Here is a 16,424-nt window from a genome sequence, read left to right as displayed (position 1 = left end):
TTTCCAGAAACAGGTAAACGATTCACCAAGTGAACCGCATAACTGAGAGCCTCAGCCCAAAAAGTCTTACTCAATCCTACTTGAGATAATATGCATCGAACCTTCTCTATTATTGTTTGGTTCATTCTCTCAGCATCTCTCAGCAACTCCGTTTTGTTGTGGCTTACCAAGAACAGTGAAGTGTCGAACGATCCCTTCATCTCGACATACTTTAAGGAATGGATCATAAGTATATTTTTCACCGTTATCTAATCTCAANTTAAATTTTCTGTAAAAACATTCCAGACTCATCGAATGTCACATCTCGACTATTAACAATCTTACTTGTTTCTAAACACCATAACCTATAGCTCTTCACGCCTTTGCTAAAGCCCATAAACTTAGCTTTTTTTTGCTCTAGGATCCCGCTTTGAGTCTGTCACATGATAATAAGCAGGACACCTAAACACATGCAATTTATCACAATCACTAATACGAGTACCTGACATACCTCAAGCGGAGTTTTCCCACCATTTCCAGAAACAGGTAAACGATTCACCAAGTGAACCGCATAACTGAGAGCCTCAGCCCAAAAAGTCTTACTCAATCCTACTTGAGATAATATGCATCGAACCTTCTCTATTATTGTTTGGTTCATTCTCTCAGCATCTCTCAGCAACTCCGTTTTGTTGTGGCTTACCAAGAACAGTGAAGTGTCGAACGATCCCTTCATCTCGACATACTTTAAGGAATGGATCATAAGTATATTTTTCACCGTTATCTAATCTCAACTTTTTGATTTTCCTGTCCGTCTGATTCTCTACCATTTTCTTCCACTCTAGTAAGATTTGGAGAACCTTNCCATAAACTTAGCTTTTTTTTGCTCTAGGATCCCGCTTTGAGTCTGTCACATGATAATAAGCAGGACACCTAAACACATGCAATTTATCACAATCACTAATACGAGTACCTGACATACCTCAAGCGGAGTTTTCCCACCATTTCCAGAAACAGGTAAACGATTCACCAAGTGAACCGCATAACTGAGAGCCTCAGCCCAAAAAGTCTTACTCAATCCTACTTGAGATAATATGCATCGAACCTTCTCTATTATTGTTTGGTTCATTCTCTCAGCATCTCTCAGCAACTCCGTTTTGTTGTGGCTTACCAAGAACAGTGAAGTGTCGAACGATCCCTTCATCTCGACATACTTTAAGGAATGGATCATAAGTATATTTTTCACCGTTATCTAATCTCAACTTTTTGATTTTCCTGTCCGTCTGATTCTCTACCATTTTCTTCCACTCTAGTAAGATTTGGAGAACCTTGTTTTTGTGCCTCATGGGATACATCCAAACTCTCCTCGAGTAGTCATAAATAAAGGTGACAAACCACCTCTTTCCTCACGATGAGACATTCTTCGTGGACCCCATACATCAGTGTGAACATAATTCAAAATGGTGTATAGTTGTACCAAACTTCACATTTTTTGTTTATCAAATATACAATGTTCATAGAAATCAATTTTACCAGTTGTGGCACCCTTAAGAACTCCTTGGTTCACCAATGTCTGGAGCGCCTTCTCACTAGCATGCCCGAGTCGCATGTGCCATAATTTCGATATGTCTTGTTCTCTCAAACTTGCCACAGCAGCATGCCGAATTTCTTTATCACTGAACGTATTTGCTAGTTATATCATCTGCAATCGCTTGAATTTCAAGACGTTCTTCGAACCAATCATACACTTTATTGAGATAGGGAAACCAAGGGGACCCCCCTCTGAGAACCGTATATGAGAATTTCGTCTCGTACGGCTCAAACAGAAACACCCAAATACCGCTCGTAACGAATATGTGTACTAAAAAGTTTCAAACTTCTTAATGCTATGATTCAATTTTTTCTATGAAGATACGAAAGAATCAAAATCCGAAAAGTCTTCTTTGTAGTTATAATGCCCAAATATCAAGTCGGCTCATTCGTATTTATATTGATCATTAGGGGCCTCTTGAATCTTCTATTTACCTATTTTTTCTTTGATTTGTGTGTAATGCGACTTTACTCTTGTTTTCTTTATTATTGATAGGAATTCTCTTGTTAAGACCCTATGAATCAATTAAAACCTTAGATTCATCCTAGAACCACGATGATTCAAGAAAAAAACCTTTCCTTTCAAAAAAAGTTCCAAAATTCCCTGAGTAAGAACCCTTGGATTATCACTTATTCAATGCTTATTCAATGACTGAATATCATGAAAAAAAGACAAAGAAACGTTTATCCTTTAACCAAAATAAGTATAAACAAAAGAATAAAATTTTTTGAATTTCTCACTTCTAACTCTTTTTTCGGAGTCCGGCCACGAGGTCTGATAAGTATGAATCATAGTTCTAATATTTTTTATAATAGTTTGGAATCTATTTCATATATTCTGTGCTCCAGATACTAGCCTAGACAGAATATCCAAGGAGATAAAATCAACCGACTTCTTCTCTGTCGTATCCATAGGATCAATTCTAACAAGTCACACACTCCTATTCCGAAAATACAGAAAAAAAGAAATTCCACGACTAATTCCTTTAATTGCCACCAAAGCTCCACGAGCTACTTTCAAATTCCCTCCTTCCAAAATGATACGATAACCACTCGCATCCAAAACGTCAAGGGAAATCAAATTTTTCTTCAAGTCAGGGACATACCTCACATCATTGAGCTTTCGTATAACCCCGTCAAACATCTTGATTTGTACTGAGCCGATTCCCGTCATCTTGCGAGTACTATCATTGCCCATATAGACAACTCCACCATTCAACTCTTTGAAGTCCAAAAACATCTCTCTGTTGCAATACATATGATAGAAGCCCCCAGAATCAAGAATCCATTTACTGGTTTGGCTGACTGATAAGGAGATTGTCAAAGGCATTATCTGTATCAGTGTCGTCATCTCTAACCACATTGGACTTCGACCCCTTCTCTTTTAAGATCGGGCAATCTTTCTTCCAATGGCCTTTTTGTAGACAATATGCACATTCATTTTTATCAAGTTTTCTCCAATGATCAGATCTACCTCTCGACTTTGATTGGGACTTTCCACGTTCGCTCTTTTTCCCAGTAGAAGTCCTTCCACGAGCCGTGAGAACATTTGAGCTAGAATCTTGATATGTCTCATTTTCCTTCTTTCGCACCTCATTATTCATCAAGGCATTTGAAACATCTTCAAAATCAATATCATAGGCTCGATGCAGTAGAGTGCTTACTAAAAACTCTTATGACTTCGGCAAAGAATTTAATAACAACAACGCCTTGTCTTCGTCATCAATCTTAACATCAAGATTGAGCAAATCAGTGATGATTTTCATCCAAATGACTGAGATACCTTTCTTGGAGTCAAAACATGAGAGTTTCTTCTTCAAATAGAGTTTATTTTCCACACTCCATATATTTCGCCTCAAGCTTGTCCCATAGTTCTTTCACCATGGTCACCTTTATAAACGGATATTTCTGATCCTCCTTACCAAGACAGGATCGAATAATTCCGCGAGCTTGCTGAGAGCTTGCTGATTTGATTTCGTCCATTCTGCTTCTGCTTCTGCTTCAGGCATCACCCCTTGGAGAGAAGCATCAAGATCTTGTATGACCAGCAAATTGCTAACTTCGCCTCGCCAAACACCAAAATTATTCGTCCCATCAAATTTNTTTCTTCTTCAAATAGAGTTTATTTTCCACACTCCATATATTTCGCCTCAAGCTTGTCCCATAGTTCTTTCACCATGGTCACCTTTATAAACGGATATTTCTGATCTTCCTTACCAAGACAGGATCGAATAATTCCGCGAGCTTGCTGAGAGCTTGCTGATTTGATTTCGTCCATTCTGCTTCTGCTTCTGCTTCAGGCATCACCCCTTGGAGAGAAGCATCAAGATCTTGTATGACCAGCAAATTGCTAACTTCGCCTCGCCAAACACCAAAATTATTGGTCCCATCAAATTTCTCTACTCGAGATTAGAACTCAAAAATACTTCGAGATTAGAACTCAAAAATCTCGATCCACGCTATGATTTAATTCCAGATGATTCTGCCATTTTAATTCCAGATGATTCTGCCATTTTCAAGAAAATAAGCACGATTGTGAGCACGTCTAGTGGTCGATGAGGCCAAAACATTCACAATGCCATTTTCAAGAAAATAAGCACGATTGTGAGCACGTCTAGTGGTCGATGAGGCCAAAACATTCACAATACCCCAAATCCAAACACCCAAATTATTGGTTCCATCAAATTTCGCTACTTCGAGATTAGAACTCAAAAATCTCGATCCACGCCATGATTTAATTCCAGATGATTCTGCCATTTTCAAGAAAATAAGCACGATTGTTAATTCCAGATGATTCTGCCATTTTCAAGAAAATAAGCACGATTGTGAGCATGTCAGTGGTCGATGAGGCCAAAACTTTCACAATACCCCAAATACCACAATCAGGCTCAGATATAAAATGAAATTAAAAATACCACAATCAGGCTCTGATATAAAATGAAATTAAAAGTACAAGGTAGATGTAATAGATTTTTCAAAATATTAATACTCTTATATATTTTCAAAATATTTATTTTGATTAAGATACTTTCAAAAGTAATATTTTGATACTTTAAAAAATGACTAATTTCACCTCGAAATAAGTGGATGACGACTATATGTGAAAATTTCTCTAAAATAGACTAAAATCGTGATAGCCAAAGCAGACGATTACAATTAATATCACTCTTGCCTTGAAGTCATTGTATCCCTAAATCCACATAGACAAAAATAAGAAACATATTTGATAATTAATATCACTCTTGTCTTGAAGTTATATTTCCGGTCAAGACTCTTTTTTCTTCCCATCTTTATGGGGAAATATGATATGAGAAATTTGATACCTTTTCTTTTCCTTACTTTAGTTTCCATCGGGTTTAGGGTTTAGGGCAAAATATATGGAAAGTTGATATATAATAATAGAATGAATTTGGATTACAATATTATAAATTTGATCAAATTAAATTCACGGCAATAGAACTTCTAACAAAATGTTTCCCATCTGACCATACCAATGCCCCAAAAACATAGCCTTGACGTCGCAGTTTATGTGCGTAATGAAATACAAGTTTGAAAGGCTTCTCCTCTCCAACGCTGTGAAATTGCAACTTACTTGGCTCCACCATAACCGTAATACCCTTGGGCATCCTTACCCGCGCCACATACGTGCCTGCGCTCCCCACATTCTTGACTCTTCTATTGACCGTCACCGATTCACCAATTTGCAATCTGGGGACCAAGATGGATGGATAGTTGAAGTCTGTGGTTGCAAAGTTCTTGGCGCAAACAAATGGCTTGTTAGAGAATTTCTTGAGTGTGAGGGAGTTGTAGCCCCGTGTACATAAGAAATTCAAATAGTCATCAACCGTTGTGTCGTAAACGAGCCCGGGGTCCATGGCATCGTTTGGATGGACATGTCCTGCACCATAATCAAATGGGGTAGCCTTCACTTTGTTGAAGTCCAACATTGTGTTCTTGGTGTTGTCTCTTGTTTTGGCTGCAAAACAAAATCTAAGCTTTAGCGGACCAAATGAAATTTAAATCAAGTTCTGTTTCTCGAGTTCAATAAACCTGTAGTCATGATGGCAGATTTGATAGCACCAGGACTCCATGTGGGATGTAGAGTCTTTAGAAGACCTGCAACGCCTGAGATGTGTGGGCATGACATGGAAGTGCCAGACTCGATGTTAAAAGGCACTCGACGTTTATCAAATGGCAAGCCTGATGCTGTTATATCGTTGGTGACAGATGCGATTATATTTACGCCCGGTGCTGTTATATCAGGCTACACCAAGATATGCACCAAGGTACAAAGATATGAGAGAACTTTTCGAACCCTAAAAATTGCATTAGCTTACTATATCAAACCAACCTTGATTATAGCCTGTGTGATGAAATCAGGGCCTCTTGACGAAAATGAAGCCATGAGAGGCGATGGTTTTATTCCCATCTCTGTGCTTGCATGGGTTATGGAAGCCACGGGTGTCCTGGTTTCATTTACAATACAAAAACCAAATATTCAGCCCATTTCCTTTTCATTTTGTCATAGAATAGATGAGAGTCCTTACTTGGTGGAGCTCAAATATTGAGCGATGGAAACTCCATCCGCATAGCTTAGATGAGAAGCAGGAAGTATGTGTGGATCAGCTACACAAGAGCTGAACCGTCCATCTGCTTATTTACCAGAACCATCCCGACACCACCGACACGAAAAACCTCGAAGCCCTTGCTCACTCTTGCATTTTCTCCTCGAAGGCAAACTATAATCTTGCCTTTTGCCTTTGTGGGATCAAGTGTTCCATCCATGCAAAGTTGGCTGTAGAAACAGAGTGAAGTTCAAACCAAAGTGCCCTTTGAAGTGGAGAGGTAATATATGTATGTGTATACTCACGCAAACCCATCAGTGGCATTGGCAGCTTTCACTTGCACAGCCTTCATCAAAGGGTAGAACTTACCAGCCGGCAATCGACTGGATGAAAGGCTTGAACCCTTTGGAGTAAACGTAGAGGTTATTTTGATCAGCTCATCAACCACAAATACAATAAGTTTAATGCATTATAGACTAAACCATTTATCAAAGAGTTGTGTGATGAGTACCCTAAATCGCTTCTTGTTCCCCAGGACCACATAACTGACAAAGTCACGGTCGATGGTACTAGCTCCAACAGTGACCATCCAAGGAGACACATTGCTCACACTCCCGGGAGACGGGCCGTCATTCCCAGCCGAGCAAACCACGACGATTCCGTGCTGAACCGCATGGAACGCCCCTATCGAAATAGCGTCATAAGCAAACTCTTGAGCTGCCGTGCCAAGAGAGGCCGAAAGAACATCCACACCGTCGCTGATAGCGGCTTCGATGCCTGCTAAGATGTCGGAATCGTAACAGCCGCCAGTTTTTGAAGGCCAGCAGACCTTGTACGCAACAACACGAGCCTTGGGGGAACCTCCTCTTGCAGTCCCATTGCCATTGCCAAACACATTGACTCCATGGACAAAGTTGCCACCCGCAGTGGACAAAGTGTGCGATCCATGGCCTTCATGGTCTCGTGCACTGTCGAAGCTGATGTTGTGCGTTGTCCCAGGACCTTCGGCGGTTAGAAATCCTCGGTAGAAATAGCGTGCTCCAATCAACTTCCTGTTGCATCGAAATTTGGAGCCGCCTTCACAAGCTCCCCTCCACCTTGAAGGAACAGGGCCATACCCTGCATCGTTGAAGCTCGGGGACTCTGGCCAGACACCTTCACAATATATGTGATAGCTAAGTCTCCTGCTAGCAAATAACAAAAATAGAATAAAAAAGGGAAGAATCGCAAACCCGTGTCGAGGTTCCCTATGATGGTATCTTTCCCAAACCGAGCAGCCTTCCAAATGGAGTTCTGAGGGATTCCTCGATCACTATCAACCCCCAGAAAACCCCATGATCGTGTTGTATGCAATTTTCTTTCCTTGTTTTCAAAAACCGACACCACGCTTGGATTGTCTATTTGTAGACAATATTATTAGTAAAGTAAGACATTAAAAGCACCAAAATGTAAAAACAGAAATGGGAAAGGAACAACGCTTACTCGCAAGAGCCGCGGCTTCTTGTTGATTAAGAACGGCAGAAAAGCCATTAATGTATCGATTGTAGGAGTACAGAATTGACTCTTTGGCTGCCAATTTGCTATGGATCAAATAAGAATTATTAAATGATAAGCACTTCATAAAAACAAGTAGAAGAGAATGAAATGCTTTTTTAGTTACCTTCCCTTGACGGATCCTAATATATCATATTGAGATTCGGTTGCAAGTTGGACGTCGTATATACTTGGATTTGGGCCGAAGGAGTGTGATCCCAAATAGACAATGTAGGACTTCTTGGTAGGAACAGCCGCTGTTTGGAGCATAAAGAAAAACAAAAGCAATGGAGAAATAATGTAAGAAATATAATAAGATTTCTCCATTGCTTTTGTTTTAGAAGTTCTATTGTGCTTTTCTCATTCCCAATTGGGTTGTTTATATACCCAAACTCAAACATAAATCAATGGTTCTCTTTAATCTTCCCTCGTAAATTAAGCTCCTCCATCTAATTATTGGAAACGGAAAAGAGAGAAAAAAAAGTTATATTAATACCCTTTTTAACTCAAAAGGCTTGGTTAGAAAAGAGAGAAAGGTGTGGGTACTATTACCTATCATATTAATTGAACAATCAATGACCAGATATAGTTGAATGGAAAAAGAACTGTTCATCGAAGCATACACAATAATTCATATAATTCCAATAAAATAAGCTATTAATGTGTGTATTTTTTTACCTGCATATTTCCAGAATAATCTTCGTTTTTGTTCGGCCCTACTATCCTATCAGCAGACGACATCTATCCATATCAATGATTTTTACCTAGACAACAACCAGTTCCAAGGATCCATGATTATTTTTACTCCTCTGTAAATGTCAAATAAGTATAGGAATCAGATTTGAACGAGACAAAAAAAAAATCATCACTTTCACACAGGGATATGGAAGTACAGAGAAAGTGCTACGCCACTTAAGCAAAAAAGAGAGAGCTGCAAGCCCGAAATCAATAATTAAAACAGTTGATTGATTGTATGCAATGTTTCCCATGTCTTGCTTCACCATAGCACACTATGAATAAGAAATGATGCACTTGGTTTGTTTTTGTTGATCGAACAACGTAACGTATCAAAGAACATCAGACAATTCAGTTGTAAACATATCAGAGCATTATTCTCCTCATTCACATCAAGACACTCGATTAAACCTTCCCGTAAAAAAATCATCATCAAATGTACAGACTCCTCCTCGAAAAACGGGAAACGGGAAAGTGACCAAAAAAATATTTTCATTAGCAACTCAGAAGGTTTGATGCAAAGTAGGAACACAAACGCTAGCAACAGTTGAATGTACCTATCGATAACTCTTTCATATGGTATTCTTTAATTCTCGATACACCTTTGTCAGCAATGACAAGTGGACGACAAACTCATCCTCCATCAGAAGCAATGTATAAACAGTGCTGATACATTCACACAGGCTTAGTGGTTGGCAAGTGATAAATATCAAATGAAGATGGAAATCATTTCCCGAAGCTAGAAAGGGAAAACAAAAAAAAAAAAATGACAAATATCCACTAACGGTGGGGTTGAACTTATTACATACTTATTTTCTTTTTGAAAGGATGACCTCCTAAAATATGCGAGGAAAGAATAAATGGTTCCAGAAAGCCTTTGCAAATTTGCAATTAATCAGGTGTGTATGTGTGTTTCTGCACTCTGTTTGCAGGTAGACCACCACTGTGGAGATAGATTCCCGTGAGCCATTCTTTTTTATTCGACAATTTAAGATCTGGCTGTAGATTCGGCTTACAAGCTGAAGATTTTTCTGGATGGGATGTTGGCAGAGATGCTTTATATCCTCATACTGGATGGTGGATATACTAATTTCTATCGGCATTCGTTGTCAAAAATAAAACTCCAGAGCAGAAGAGTGGAGTCAAACCTTCTACTGAGCAGAGTTTTTGAATGCATCTCATGTTCATGTGCCTGACTGTAAAGAACTAAGCTGGACGATAAAAGTTTGAGTTTTGTTTTGCTGGGAGTTAGTAAAGAGTCAAAGGCTTACGGACTCTATGATCCAGTTTTGCTGGGAGTTAGTAAAGAGTCAAAGGCTTACGGACTCTATGATCCAACTTCACAAATGATCATAATAAGTAGGAATGTTGTATTCGAGGAAGATAAGAGTTGGGACTGGGACAAGACCTATAAAGAATCCATTATGTGCGATCAGGAATGGGGCGATCAAGAGGAGGTAGCAGATGTGTTTGATGAAAATGAAGAAGGGAGCGAATCTGATATAGAAGTTGCAGAGAAAAATACTATAGACGAAAATATTTCCTCGGGCTCTTTGGCTAAAGCAATCTCTCCTTCTTTGGCTGAAGCAAGCTCTCCTAGTTCGAATAAGGGGAGGAATAGGAGACCACCAGTTTGGATGAGAGACAATGCAACAGGAGAAGATCTTTCTGAGGAAGATAATGAAACTCACTTGGCCATGTTTACCACTATGATCCTCTAAACTTTGAAGACCCATTGAAGAGCGAGAAATGGAGGCAAACCATGGACCTAAAAATAGAAGCAATAAACAGAAATGACACATGTGAATTGATGGAGTTACCTGATGGCAGAAATAAGGTTGGAGTAAAATGGAAAGAGGATCATTGGGAGTCTGTTTTGACATACATATAAACCGATTACTATTTGTGTTCAGTTTGAGGGAGGAATTGTTAGGTTTGATTTAAATTTGATTTAGTTATTTGAATTAGATTTGATTTAGGTTTATTCAGTAACACTATATAATAACCAATTTCATTCTTCATAAGATTTCTTCCAATTCTTTTTTATCTTTCCAGTTTTCTCTATGTTCCAGTTTTCTTTACGTTCTTTGTTGAAGATTGTTGGGAGTGAGTCCCACATTGGCTAATTTAGGGAATGATCATTGGTTTATAAGCAAAGGAATACATCTCCATTGGTGTGAGGCCTTTTGGGAAGCTCAAAACAAAGTCATGAGAGCTTATGAGACAATATCATACCATTGTGGAGAGTCGTGATTCCTAACATGGTATTAGAGTCATGCCCTAAACTTGGCCATGAAAATAGAATCCACAAATAACGAACAAAGAATTGTGAGCCTCGAAGGTGTAGTAGTGAAAAGTGACTAAAGTGACAAAGTCATGAGAGCTTATGCTCAAAGTAGACAACATCATACCATTGTGGAGAGTCGTGATTCCTAACATGGTATTAGAGTCATGCCCTAAACTTGGCATGAGAATAGAATCCCCAAATAACGAACAAAGAATTGTGAGTTTCGAAGGTGTAGTAGTCAAAAGTGACTAAACATGAGAATAGAATCCCCAAATAACGAACAAAGAATTGTGAGTTTCGAACGTGTAGTAGTCAAAAGTGACTAAAGTGTCGAACAAAGGGTGGGGAGGTTGTTCGAGAGCTCCATACGCCTCAGGGATTGTTGAGGATTGTTGGGAGTGAGTCTCCCATTGGCTACTAAGAGGCTTTTTGGGGATCTCACAGCTTGAGAGCTTATGCTCAAAGTAGACAATATCATATCATTGTAGAGTATCAGAGTCATACAACTGTTAATAAAATCCTCAAGTGTCGAACAAAGGGTGGGGAGGTTGTTCGAGAGCTCCATACGCCTCAGGGATTGTTGAGGATTGTTGGGAGTGAGTCTCCCATTGGCTACTAAGAGGCTTTTTGGGGATCTCACAGCTTGAGAGCTTATGCTCAAAGTAGACAATATCATATCATTGTAGAGTATCAGAGTCATACAACTGTTAATAAAATCCTCAAGTGTCGAACAAAGGGTGGGGAGGTTGTTCGAGAGCTCCATACGCCTCAGGGATTGTTGAGGATTGTTGGGAGTGAGTCTCCCATTGGCTACTAAGAGACTTTTTGGGGCATCTCACAGCTTGAGAGCTTATGCTCAAAGTAGACAATATCATATCATTGTAGAGTATCAGAGTCAGCTCCATACGCCTCAGGGATTGTTGAGGATTGTTGGGAGTGAGTCTCCCATTGGCTACTAAGAGGCTTTTTGGGGATCTCACAGCTTGAGAGCTTATGCTCAAAGTAGACAATATCATATCATTGTAGAGTATCAGAGTTATACAACTGTTAATAAAATCCTCAAGTGTCGAACAAAGAAGTACGCTTGCAATCGAAGAGTGACTCAAGCTTGAACAAACACTAGCATGCTCAGTAACCTCTCTAAGGCTTTTGGAAGGTAAGCTCATGGACAGTAAACTCGCTACTCAACTTGTTTAAGATCAACTCTGAAATGGGTAACTTTCTTCTTACCAGTACATGGCATCATCCTTCATAATGAAGAGGCTTACAATGAAGGGTTTGTGGAAGAGATTGGATCTCTTTCATCTCGAACAATTGTTATTTAACTCCAACAAGATTGAACGATTGTTTCATCTCGAACAATTCTTTTTGATTCGACAATTGTTTCGAGTCAACTGAGCTTTTTGATTTGACAATTGTTTCGAGTCAACTAAGTAATAATAACAACCAACATCTTCTTTCATCTCGAGCAATTGTTCCTAAAGAAGATGAGAATAACCTGAGTAATAACAACCAACATCTTCTTTCATCTCGATTAATTATGGGAATAACTTGACTCTTCTATTCAACCCTATTGTCAAGCAAGAGACTCCACATTTGACTTTAGTAACTACATTCTATTACTTTGATAATGTCTCCAGTCGCCTAGGCAACTTAATCAATTCAATCCAACGTTTCACAATTAGAAGATTCACAATAGCCATCAATTTTCTCTCTTAACTTTCATATGGTTTTTAAAAGAATGGAGGATCTTAATATGATTCGGCGGTTCACATAAGGGAGAATATATGCTGTGAAAAAGAGAGGGCTCAAATGCTATTAAAGAAGTAATGGTTGTGAGCAATACCAAAGAAAGTCATCGAGCCAGCCTCACCTTCTGCAGTATCGCATGGACAAAGCATACCCCACACACTACAACTATAAATATCACAAATAAGTCGGACACATTTTGTACAATACCAAAGAAATTATTGTGACATCGTTCTCAATAATTAGACATTAAGAACGGTTAGTGAAAGACTGAGTTATTGAATGGTTGATGAGAATTAAATTACGAAGAGCTCTATATATATAGAATATAAAAAGATATTTAGAAAATCTACCTAAATATCGGTACAAGTAAACAAATCAAAACAAAATCTAATTAAATCAAAACTAAATCAAATAAAAAAAACTAAATCTAAGAGATTTTATTGGATATTAACGGACAGCAATCTAAACAAATACATGAGAGAACAATATCCAAAGTAGAAGTAATAATCATTAAGATAAATCTTCGCATGATTGATGTTTACTGATTATCCTTACCTGACTAGGTTGTAATGCTCTTCGTCTACTAACTTTCCTGGACTTCTCAAACTGTGGGGAGACTCTAGTCACATGACCCATAGTAGAAATAAAAGATAACCTAGCAAGAACCTATTGACAAGAGAGATGCATTAAGCCAGATATGTTAATAAAAAAAATTAAAGAGTGACTAGATAAATCACAAGAAACGTTTGATTTGAAAATAGATTCTAAAAAGGAAATTATAGATTCTAACCTGAGAGACTTGACCTAATGTGCTTTCCAAGAAGCTTATCAATTGTCTTCTGATCACAATTAAATGACAAACAGCAAATGAGAAGTCCACAGGTAGAAGTAAATAGCATATGCCTCAAAAACTAAAGAGATCAATTGACCAGCTAGCTCCAAACGTTTGATTTGCCCACATAATTCTATACTTCAACAAGAAACTATCCTTAAAAATTCTATCATATGTTGAACACTTGTTGAGCACATTAAATACATATCAAACACTAATTGAGCAAATTGAATAGAAACTAACAATGGTCAGGCACAATCAAACACTTATTTATAACAATAAACACTTGCTACACACTCAAGAACATTTAACAAATAATTATTGGACACAAGAACTAATCATGGTTGCATAGATGCTTGAGCTTTTATAGAATATCTTAATTGGCAGTAAAAGAGCTTTAGGCATAAGAGTATGAGCTGAATTAACTTTTTTTTTTTCCTCTCTAAAAGAGAGGAGGTTTGGCCCTTGCTAGTGTTTATGCATCACTTTGGATGTTTGTTTCAAAAGACTTTTATAATTGTAGACAATATTAGTTTAATCAGCTGCAAGTTGAATTTAACTATCATGCATCACTTTGGATGTTTGTTTCAAAAGACTTTTATTGTAGACAATATTAATTTAGTCAGTTGCAAGTTGAATTTAACTATCATCGGCAAGTCAGGACACTGATAATAAAACATTCATGTTGGGAAGTTACAACTTAACCTTGTCATCCATAGCATCCTTATTTAAAATTGCATCCATCATTTGTCTCATCATGACACCAACATATATGCATCTCGGAAGAAAGTTATTTTTATGGACCTAATCAGAGAACACAAATGAAGAAATGAGCGGTTAAAGCAAACAAATATAAGCATAAAAAAAAATTAATATGAAAGAAACTTCACTCATTGGGACATTGACACGAAAAACATCACGAGGTATCCCTCCCTAGAGCCCTTCCTTCCTTATCAATAAATCAAAAGAATATCACAGTTACTATTTTTCCTTCAAAAGAAGCAGATTTATGTAGCAGGCCCTGGCAAAAGCCAGGGCATTAAAAAAAACTTTTCAATTCGCATGCCCTAGTGTTTTCTTTCATGTTTTTTAATGCTTCGTTTTCAAAAAGAAAAAAGAAAAACTTGCAATTTGAGAAGGCGGTTTAAAAAAATAAAATATAATGAATGATATAAAAAGTGTTAATGAAACGACCTCCCAATGGAATGAAATAAATTGCAGCAAACATAAGAAGAAAATGCTAAATTTATACACAAGGCATCTCTTAATCTAATTATGGTTAATATCAAACTAGAGAAAATAACACTTGGAACGCTCGTTAAATATCAATAATCAGTGGTATCAAACATACAAACTTTTGTCTCAAGTTACTCTAATGCTTGTTCTTGTGTATATACTTTTTCCTTCGCACATTCCTACAATAATAGTGCAGTTGTCAAAGAGAAAAAGAAAACTATAAAACTGACGAAGGACTAAACCAAGAATAAATGGAAGAAAAGCATAAAATGGATTCAAAACTATACAGCCTATAGAACAGGTGCAATATCCGTATACTCAAAAGCTACAGCATAACAGTCTCAAAAACAAGTTTGAATGCATATATACATTTTCAGCATAACAGATGCTATTGTACAAGGTTGTTCAAAATATAGCTATAACTTACTAGTTTCCGTTGTTTGACAAAGAATAGAGACTTTGTCCCGTTATAGCCATCTGGTTCACCAGGAATCTATCTACTTTAGTTAAACAACCCTACAAAGTTCAACTAGGGCTTAGACTTTATCTGTTTGCTAAGGTCTGTGTGAAAAAGGTTAAACTCAATCCATATCATTCAGCTAGAATTTCTTTTGCAGAATGAATTAAATTGAATGTAACAATATATGTCCAAATTAAAACTTTAAGTTAAAAACATTGCAGACTGTTATCCATAAGTGCTAAATACTATACTGAAGCATTGTCCCATAAGATAAACCTAGAGTGGCTGGCACATTGTTATAGGAGAACAGGAGCAGAAAAGAGACTAACCTGCTTCTCATTCACAAACACATTGACAAACTCGCCAATTTTTCCAGCTCTCCTCAGCATTCTCATACCTGTAGCAAAGTACTATAGGAAGAAGCCGAAGTGTGAAACAAGTAGGAAATGAACATGCTAGAGACATGAATGAAAAACGTGTCCCCTAAGATAAGTACGATCATTGCTGGATTCAATTCGATCATTGGCCTTGACTATCTTTTTAATTTCTGTATTCACGAAGTAGTTAAAGGAATCTCAAGCGTTGTCGAACCAGACCTCTTACTTGAAACCAGATGATTAAACTATGTGCGCTAATAATCATAGGCTGAAATTTAGACAAAAGCAGCGTAATAGAGATAATTTCATGGCTAAACATATAATCATAACAATAACAAACAAAAGCAGTGTGATGATTTCCACCTTCAAAAATTCAGGAAGAAGTTGAAACTTGCCGACGGCTGACTTGATAGGAAGGCCAAGGAATTTCTTGTCAATGTCCAAATCGATTGCATTAGGATCGTCGACTTGCTTCCCGTTCCTACAGATTTTGTCATGGTAGAAAGTAATTGATCAGTAACTAACAATAGATTCATCATTCCACCTTAAAAAATTCAGGAAGAAGTTGAAACTTGTCGACGGCTGACTTGATAGGAAGGCCAAGGAATTTCTTGTCAATGTCCAAATCGATTGCATTAGGATCGTCCACTTGCTTCCCATTCCTACAGATTTTTTCATGGTAGAAAGCAATTGATCAGTAACTAACATTGGCGGAAAACGGAAATTCAGCACCGATGCAGTCAAAGGAAAACGAAGAAATAAAGATTTTGAGAGAATGCGGTTGGCTTTACTTTGAATCGCCATCCGACGGCTTCACGACCATGGCTTCTGAGTTTCAGAGACTCACTGAGACGTTTTCGGAGACTCCCTGAGACGTTTTCAGAGACTCCTGGATGAACAAGAGGCTCCTGAGACGTCTAGGCGACTTACCATTAACGGCTACTTTTTTTTTTCTTTCTTTTTTTCTTTTTTTCTTTTCCTTTTTTCTTATTTCTTTTTTCTTTTAACAGCTATTTACTCTTATTCGTTTCAATCTAGTTAATATATATATATATATATATATATATATATATATATATAT

The 16,424-nt window shown here is 37.7% G+C and overlaps 1 pseudogene; it reads right to left on the bottom strand.

The window, feature by feature from the left end:
* Positions 1 to 4,942: 4,942 nt before the first annotated feature.
* Positions 4,943 to 16,178, bottom strand: LOC111800801 (annotated as a pseudogene).
* Positions 16,179 to 16,424: the final 246 nt, after the last annotated feature.

This window comes from Cucurbita pepo, chromosome LG08 (assembly GCF_002806865.2).
Source record: "Cucurbita pepo subsp. pepo cultivar mu-cu-16 chromosome LG08, ASM280686v2, whole genome shotgun sequence".
NCBI classification, from domain to species: domain Eukaryota; kingdom Viridiplantae; phylum Streptophyta; class Magnoliopsida; order Cucurbitales; family Cucurbitaceae; genus Cucurbita; species Cucurbita pepo.
The sequence above is the reverse complement of the archived record's forward strand: the minus strand, read 5'-3'. Positions and strand labels throughout refer to the sequence as shown.